Source organism: Panthera pardus, unplaced genomic scaffold (genome assembly GCF_024362965.1).
Source record: "Panthera pardus isolate Hobbes unplaced genomic scaffold, ASM2436296v1 HiC_scaffold_16, whole genome shotgun sequence".
NCBI classification, from domain to species: domain Eukaryota; kingdom Metazoa; phylum Chordata; class Mammalia; order Carnivora; family Felidae; genus Panthera; species Panthera pardus.
In genome coordinates, this window is record NW_026526721.1 from 103,370,902 (window position 1) to 103,378,102 (window position 7,201).

Below are 7,201 nucleotides of genomic sequence, written 5' to 3' on the forward strand. Positions count from 1 at the left end.
TAAGTATTGTCATATCCACCAAGGATATCATCAAAAAGATTTGTTACAAAGTTGTTTATGTTCTACCTTGAGGAGAAACATTTCTCTCCAAATACTCAAAGCAAAATCATAAAGTGAAAAGAAAAAAGTAAAATTCAGATTCAAGTTTTTAATGTTCATTTTATGTATGTGTCAATTATACCTCAATAAAGGTGTTAAAATAATCAAGTTATAATTAGTAGTGGTACCCTAACGGTCATACCTGATCCATGTTTTAATATTAAAACACAAAGTCCCTGGACCTCAGTGAATTCAAGATCAAAGATATTAAACAGAAGAGGATGCTCAATTACCCATTGTGCAAGCAAGGTGTGTCAGGTGAGAAAGCTAACACCCTCTCAATACCTTCCTTTGAGGAAAATAAGTTGGTAACCAGACAGTAACTGAAATATTTCTTCCAAATACTTGTGATTCAAGATGTATTATTGTAGAACCTAGCTATGCTTTTTAAATTAGAAACATAGTTTAACCAACAATAACTTAAGAAGTGAAAAATAGAAGAAACAGAAAAAATTAAATAGAAAAAAAAGGAAATTGAACCAAGGAAAAAGGGAAATAGAGGAGAAGCAATAACAATGATTATTTTTTAAAGTTGTATATGCCTGTTACCATTAAAAACACACAAATATAAGTCATATCTATGTTGCCACAGATACTGCTATCCATTTGATACTATTTATTTTGAGTTTTAAAAAAAAATTTTTTAATGTTTATTTTTGAGAGAGAGAGAGAGACACAGAATCCAAAGCAGGCTCCAGCCTTTGAGCTGTCAGCACAGAGCCCGATGTGGGGCTGGAACCCACGAACCATGAGATCATGACTCAAGCCAAAGTCGGACGCTAAACTGAGCCACCCAGGTGCCCCTCTTTTGAGTTTTTCAATATCATCAGTCCCTCACTATAGAAATACATTTGCCACGCCTTACTATTTGTTTTGCATTAAATTGTTCTAGCAATAATCCATGACATACTGTGAGTTTCTATGAACGTTCTGATGCATGGCTTTCCTTTCATTCTAATATGTTTAGATTAGTATGGTACTTTTCTGCTACCCCAGAATGGATTCTAGTAATGCAGACTTTGGCTTGGCTTCATATTTAATACTTTCACTCTTCTAACAACATGCTCTTAGGCCCCACTCATTTCAACATATGTCTCCTATCTTTTTATTGTTTTGTTGTTTGTGATGTCAGTTGCAAACTCTGTGGGGGGAAAATTAGTCTAGCATAGACAAATTCTGTCTAATCCTTCTGTTACATAGTAGTAACAATTGTATTATGGCTACTCTGTTTGATATACAGAGTTTACATTTGTTAATCAAAGTGCAAATTGTTGCTTCTGAGATGCATCATTTTCTAATGTCACATCCTCTACATTTATCTCTCTTTGATGGGAGTTAAATAGACACATGTATCTTTATGTCCTCATGGATTCCACATGGCTGTGATGGGCAGCTTCTTACACAGCTCCTGACCGTCCGCCCCCTCCTGGTAGTCATGAACTTGTGCTGTCTCATCCCTTGAGTGTGGGCTGGACCCAGTGACTCACTTCTAATGAACAGAATATGGCCAAAGTGATGGGATGTTACTTCTAAGATCAGGTTACAAAAAGACGGTGGCTGCCATCTGAGACTCTCCCTCTGAGGGAAGCTGGCTGCCATGTTTGAGTACCCAGTGGAGAGCCTAGATGGCAAAAAGCTGAGGGAAGCCTCCAACTCATAACCAGCAAGTAACAGGCACTTCAGTCCAACAACCTATAAGGAACTGAATACTGCGACAACACATGAGTGAGCTTAGAAGTGGATCCTCCCCTAGTTTTCAGATATCACCCGACTGCATCTTGAGCCAGAAACACCCTTCTAAGCTGTACCCAGATATCTGACCCAGAGAAACAATGAGATAATAAATGTTTTATGTTTCAGCCTCTAAATTCAGAGATAACTTGGTAAACAGGAATAAACAACTAATATAGTGGCCAATTCAGTCCTTTTCTGCCCCAAAGACTGAATTGAGAACATTGTAAAATAAACTGTCAGCTCTGAAAAAAGGAGAGTGGGTCCAAGGTTATCAACTCACTTTTCCAAGCAGCCCCACTCCCTTTATTTTAATGGTGAGGTGCAGGTGGAGGGAAAACCACAAGACAACTCTTAGATTTCTCTACCACCATACAGTATGTCCATGATTCATATTTGTTAAGCATATTAGAGCCCATTTTCATTGCCTCTTTTTCAAAACAGGTTTGAGGAAGCTTATATTAAAAACCATAAATACAACGAAATTAATATTGAAATAAAAAAAATCAAGGCCTTATATAAGAAAGAGACCGCATTGCATTTATGGAGTGTGATAGTAGTAGGCAAAATAATGGCCCTAGTCCCTAGAACCTGTGAATGTGTTATACTACCTGGCTTCAGGGAGTTAACGTTGTAAATAGAATTAGGTTTGTTGATCAGCTGACCTTAAAATAAAGAGATTATCCTGGATTATCTGGGTGAGCCCAACGTAATCACAAGAGTCCTTAAATGGGGAACAGGAAAACAAAAGAGTCAGAGTCCAAGATTTGGCATCAGGAGAAAGCATTGATTAGACACTGCTAGCTTTGACGGTGTGAGGGGGTCTGAACAAGGGAATTATCTTTTCAGAGTTTTCAGACCCTTCTCATTTTATCTGGTCCTCAGACAAGACAATTTTAGGAATAAGTGGGCACCAAGACAGGTTAATAATTTCACACATTACTTCCATCCTCTGTTCTTTCAGTGCATGTTGTGTGCAGGAAGGGCCCAGAAGGTGAGAAGTGCAAAGCATGGCTTCCCTGCTCTGAGAGGCTCAGCTCAGGCTCCAAATCTGTATGCCCTACCCAATCATCAAAACAAAAGCCGCATCGCAAAATAAACCACACAGACCTACACGTTTTTGAAGGAATTTAGTGATGATTTGTTGCTCCTTAAGCAAGTCTCCTTGGAGGTCTCATAATCTACATTCACTACCTGATAAAAGTGTTCTGGCACATCTTTTTCTCCTGTCTTCCTCCACTCCAGTGGCACTGGCCTCTTTTTTGTTCCTCAAGTGCCTCTGAAGCCTCTGCCTCCTGGCCTTTGTTTTTCTATTTCCTCTTTGTGGTTTGTTTTCTCCCATTGCTCCCTTACCCTGTAAGATCTCTGCTCAAAGTCACCTTAATAGAAAACTCTTTCCTCTCCACTCTGTGCAAAATGCTCCTCTCATCACTCTTCCCTTTTAATCCACTTTAACTTCTTCATAGCTCTTGTCACTCCCTGGAATTTTCTAGGGTTATTCTGTACTGTTTCTATCCCCCACTAGAATGTAGTCGCCACAAGAGCAGGAGCTCTGGCTTTTTGTTCGCTACTTAACCCCAGCATCCAAGACAATGCTAGGCATACAGAAAGCAAGTAGTGAATATTTAATGAATAACTGAACGAATGCTTTCCAACGACTTTTAGTCATCTCCCCCAGGGAAGTTTTCATAAATCCGATTTTCTCCATCTTGCTACATTTCACTGACTTACATACAAACCAGCAATTTGGGGAGTTTTCCAGCACCTGGGAAGCTCCTTGTTAACTCTCCACTTAGTGGACTTTGAGTAGCCACAAATTTGACTTGTGTATGCTAGCTAGAGTGTCAGTAACATCTGCTCTGTTCACCTAGAACTTACTTCTGCCAATTCAAATCTATTTCTCCAACAAATAATAGGTTTTAGGGGTTCCTGGGTGGCTCAGTTGGTTGAGCATCTGACTCTTGATTTCAGTTTAGGTCATGATCCCAGGATCATGGGATCGAGCCCCACCTGCTTAAGATTCTCTCTCTTTCCTGGCACAAAAACAAACACTCAGATCAATGGAACAGAATAGAGAACCCAGAAATTGACCCACAAATGTATGGCCAACTAATCTTTGACAAAGCAGTAAAGAATATCCAGTGGAATAAAGACAGTCGCTTCAGCAAGTGATGCTGGGAAAACTGGACAGCGACATGCAGAAGAATGAACCTAGACCTCTTTATTACACCATACACAAAAATAAACTCAAAATGGATGAAAGACCTAAATGTGAGACAGGAAGCCATCAAAATCCTCAAGGAGAAAGCAGGCAAAAATCTTTGATCTTGGCCTCAGGAACTTCTTACTCAACACATCTCCGGAGGCAAGGGAAACAAAAGCAAAAATGAACTATTGGGACTTCATCAAAATAAAAAGCTTCTGCACAGCAAAGGAAACAATCAGCAAAACTAAAAGGCATCCAATGGAATGGGAGAAGATGTCTGCAAATGACATATTAGATAAAGGGTTAGTATCCAAAATCTATAAAGAACTTTTCAAACTCAACACCCAAAAAACAAATAATCCAGTGAAGAAATGGGCAAAAGACATTATAGACACTTCTCTAAAGAAGACATCCAGATGGCCAACCGACACATGAAAAAATGCTCAACATCACTCATCATCAGGGAAATACAAATTAAAACCACAATGAGATACCACCTCACACCAGTCAGAATGGCTAAAATAAACAACACAAGCAACAACAGATGTCGGTGAGGATGCAGAGAAAGAGGATCTCTTTTGCACTGCTGGTGGGAATGCAAACTGGTGCAGTCACTCGGGAAAACAGTGTGGAGGTTCCTCAAAAAATTAAAAATAGAACTACCCTACGACTTAGCAATTGCACGACTAGGTATTTATCCATGGGATACAGGTGTGCTGTTTCGAAGGGACACATACACCCCAATGTTTATAGCAGCACTATCAACAATAGCCAAAGTATGGAAAGAGCCCAAATGTCCATCAATGGGTGAATGGATAAAGAAGACTTGGTATATATATACAATGGGGTATTACTCAACAATCAAAAAGAACGAAATCTTGGGGCGCCTGGGTGGCTCAGTCGGTTGGGCGTCCGACTTCAGCTCAGGTCACGATCTCACGGTCCGTGAGTTCGAGCCCCGCATCGGGCTCTGGGCTGATGGCTCAGAGCCTGGAGCCTGCTTCCGATTCTGTGTCTCCCTCTCTCTCTGCCCCTCCCCCGTTCATGCTCTGTCTCACTCTGTCTCAAAAATAAATAAAACGTTAAAAAAAATTTTTTTTTAAAAAAAGAGCGAAATCTTGTCATTTGCAACTACATGGATGGAATTAGAGGGTATTATGCTAAGTGCAATTAGTCAGAGAAAGACAAATATCATAGCACTTCACTCATATGAGGACTTTAAGACACAGAACAGGTGAACACAGGGAAGGGAAGCAAAAATAATATAGAAACAAGGAGGGGTACAAAACATAAGAAACTCTTATATATGGAAAAAAAACAGAGGGTTACTGGAGGGGTTGTGGGAGGGAGGGATGGGCTAAATGGGTAAGGGGCATTAAGGAATCTACTCCTGAAATCATTGTTGCACTATATGCTAACTAATTTGGATCTAAATTTAAAAAATAAAATTAATTAATGTATATATAAAACAAAAAAAGATAAGATTCTCTCTCTGTCGCTCTGCCCCTCTTCCTCATGCTCTCTCTAGCACTCTCTGTCTCTAAAAAAAAATTAAAATTAAAAATTAAATTAAAATAAAACTAAAAAATCTTTTTAAAAAATAGGTTTTAATGTTGCTGTTTTCAAACTTATTTTAGTCCCAATCCCTTTGTTCAAAGGATGAAGAGTCCAACATGCAAAACTAAACAAAGCAGCTAAGCTCCATTCCTATTCTGAACACTCCTCTGCTGCCTTCAGCTCCCAAGGGGGATTCCATAGCTCCCTACTCTTCTGAGATCACACAACATGAAGACATCTGTCTCCAGGCATATATTGTTCCTATTGATCCCTCAATTCAGGAGTCAATAACAATCAAGTCTCCTGAGCATCATATACTCTGAGCATTTATTGCCAATTTACTACTATCAGAGTCAGGGGAATATGTGTAAACGGTAAGAATTTATGGAGTTCCACAGTCTCTTTCTTTTGGCAGAAATGTCCCCTGGTTCTAGGTAAACTAGGGTCTGCTAATCCTTTCTCAAATTCCACAACATCTGTCAAAAGGCTTAAGATATTTGAATCCAGGCAACTGTAAGTGAGACAATATCATTAATGAAATGGAAGGAAAGTCCTACACACTCTTTTTTTTCTGTCACAAAAGTTGTACACAGTCATTATAAAAAAATTTTTTTAATGAAAAAATATAGAAAAAATATAGAAATGAGTGCATTAGATATAACCCATTTCACCAGGCTGAGATACAACCACAGTGGTATCTCTTTTATTTTCTCTTTAATTACTTTGGCCCCATATTTTCCTACATGCAGGAAGCCCCGTATCTCCTGTCTGAGGCTTCCTCTTCTTCTCTTCATTTGGCCAAGAATGCTAGGCTTACTCAGGCAGAAATATCAGGCTTATTGCTTCCAAACAGAATAGTGTCACCACCAGGGAATAGCTAACCTCTCTTTTGTCTGATTGCTCATGTTGCTGCCATTCAGGATTGCTGTGAAAGTAGTGACCTGTTGTCCTTGCTGATCAACACTCTTGACAAAGTCACCATGGTTTCTGTATCTTTCTTTTCACAATGTGCACATTCACCTTATGCATGGGGCCAAATGTGGCTATTCAGGAAGGGAGGAAAGACTCAAACAGGAGTTATTCCATAGAGGAGTTCTTAATCCGGGGCCCACAGACCCCTGATTTTTCATTATAATTCATTTTCTTTAAAATGATATGTATTTAGGGGCATGTGGGTGGCTCAGTCGGTTGAGTGCCTGACTTCGGCTCAGGTCATGATCTCACGGTTCTTGGGTTAGAGGCCCTCATCGGGCTCTGTGCTGACAGCTCCGAGCCTGGAGACTGTTTCAGACTCTGTGTCTCCCTCTCTCTCTGCCCCTCCCCCAGTCGTGCTCTGTCTCCCTCTGTCTCAAAAATAAACATTAAAAAAATTTTTTAAGTTATATTTACTTAATTTTATGCTTTTAAAAATGTTATTCTGAGGGGCACCTGTGTGGCTCAGTCAGTTAAGTGTCTGACTCTTGGTTTTGGCTCAGGTCATGTTCTCACAGCTTGTGAGTTGGAGCCCCACACCAGGCTCTACGCTGGTAGTGTGGAGTCTGCTTGGGATTCTCTCTCTCCCTCTCTCTCTGACCCTCCCTGCTGGTTTTCCCTCTGTCTTTCTCTCTC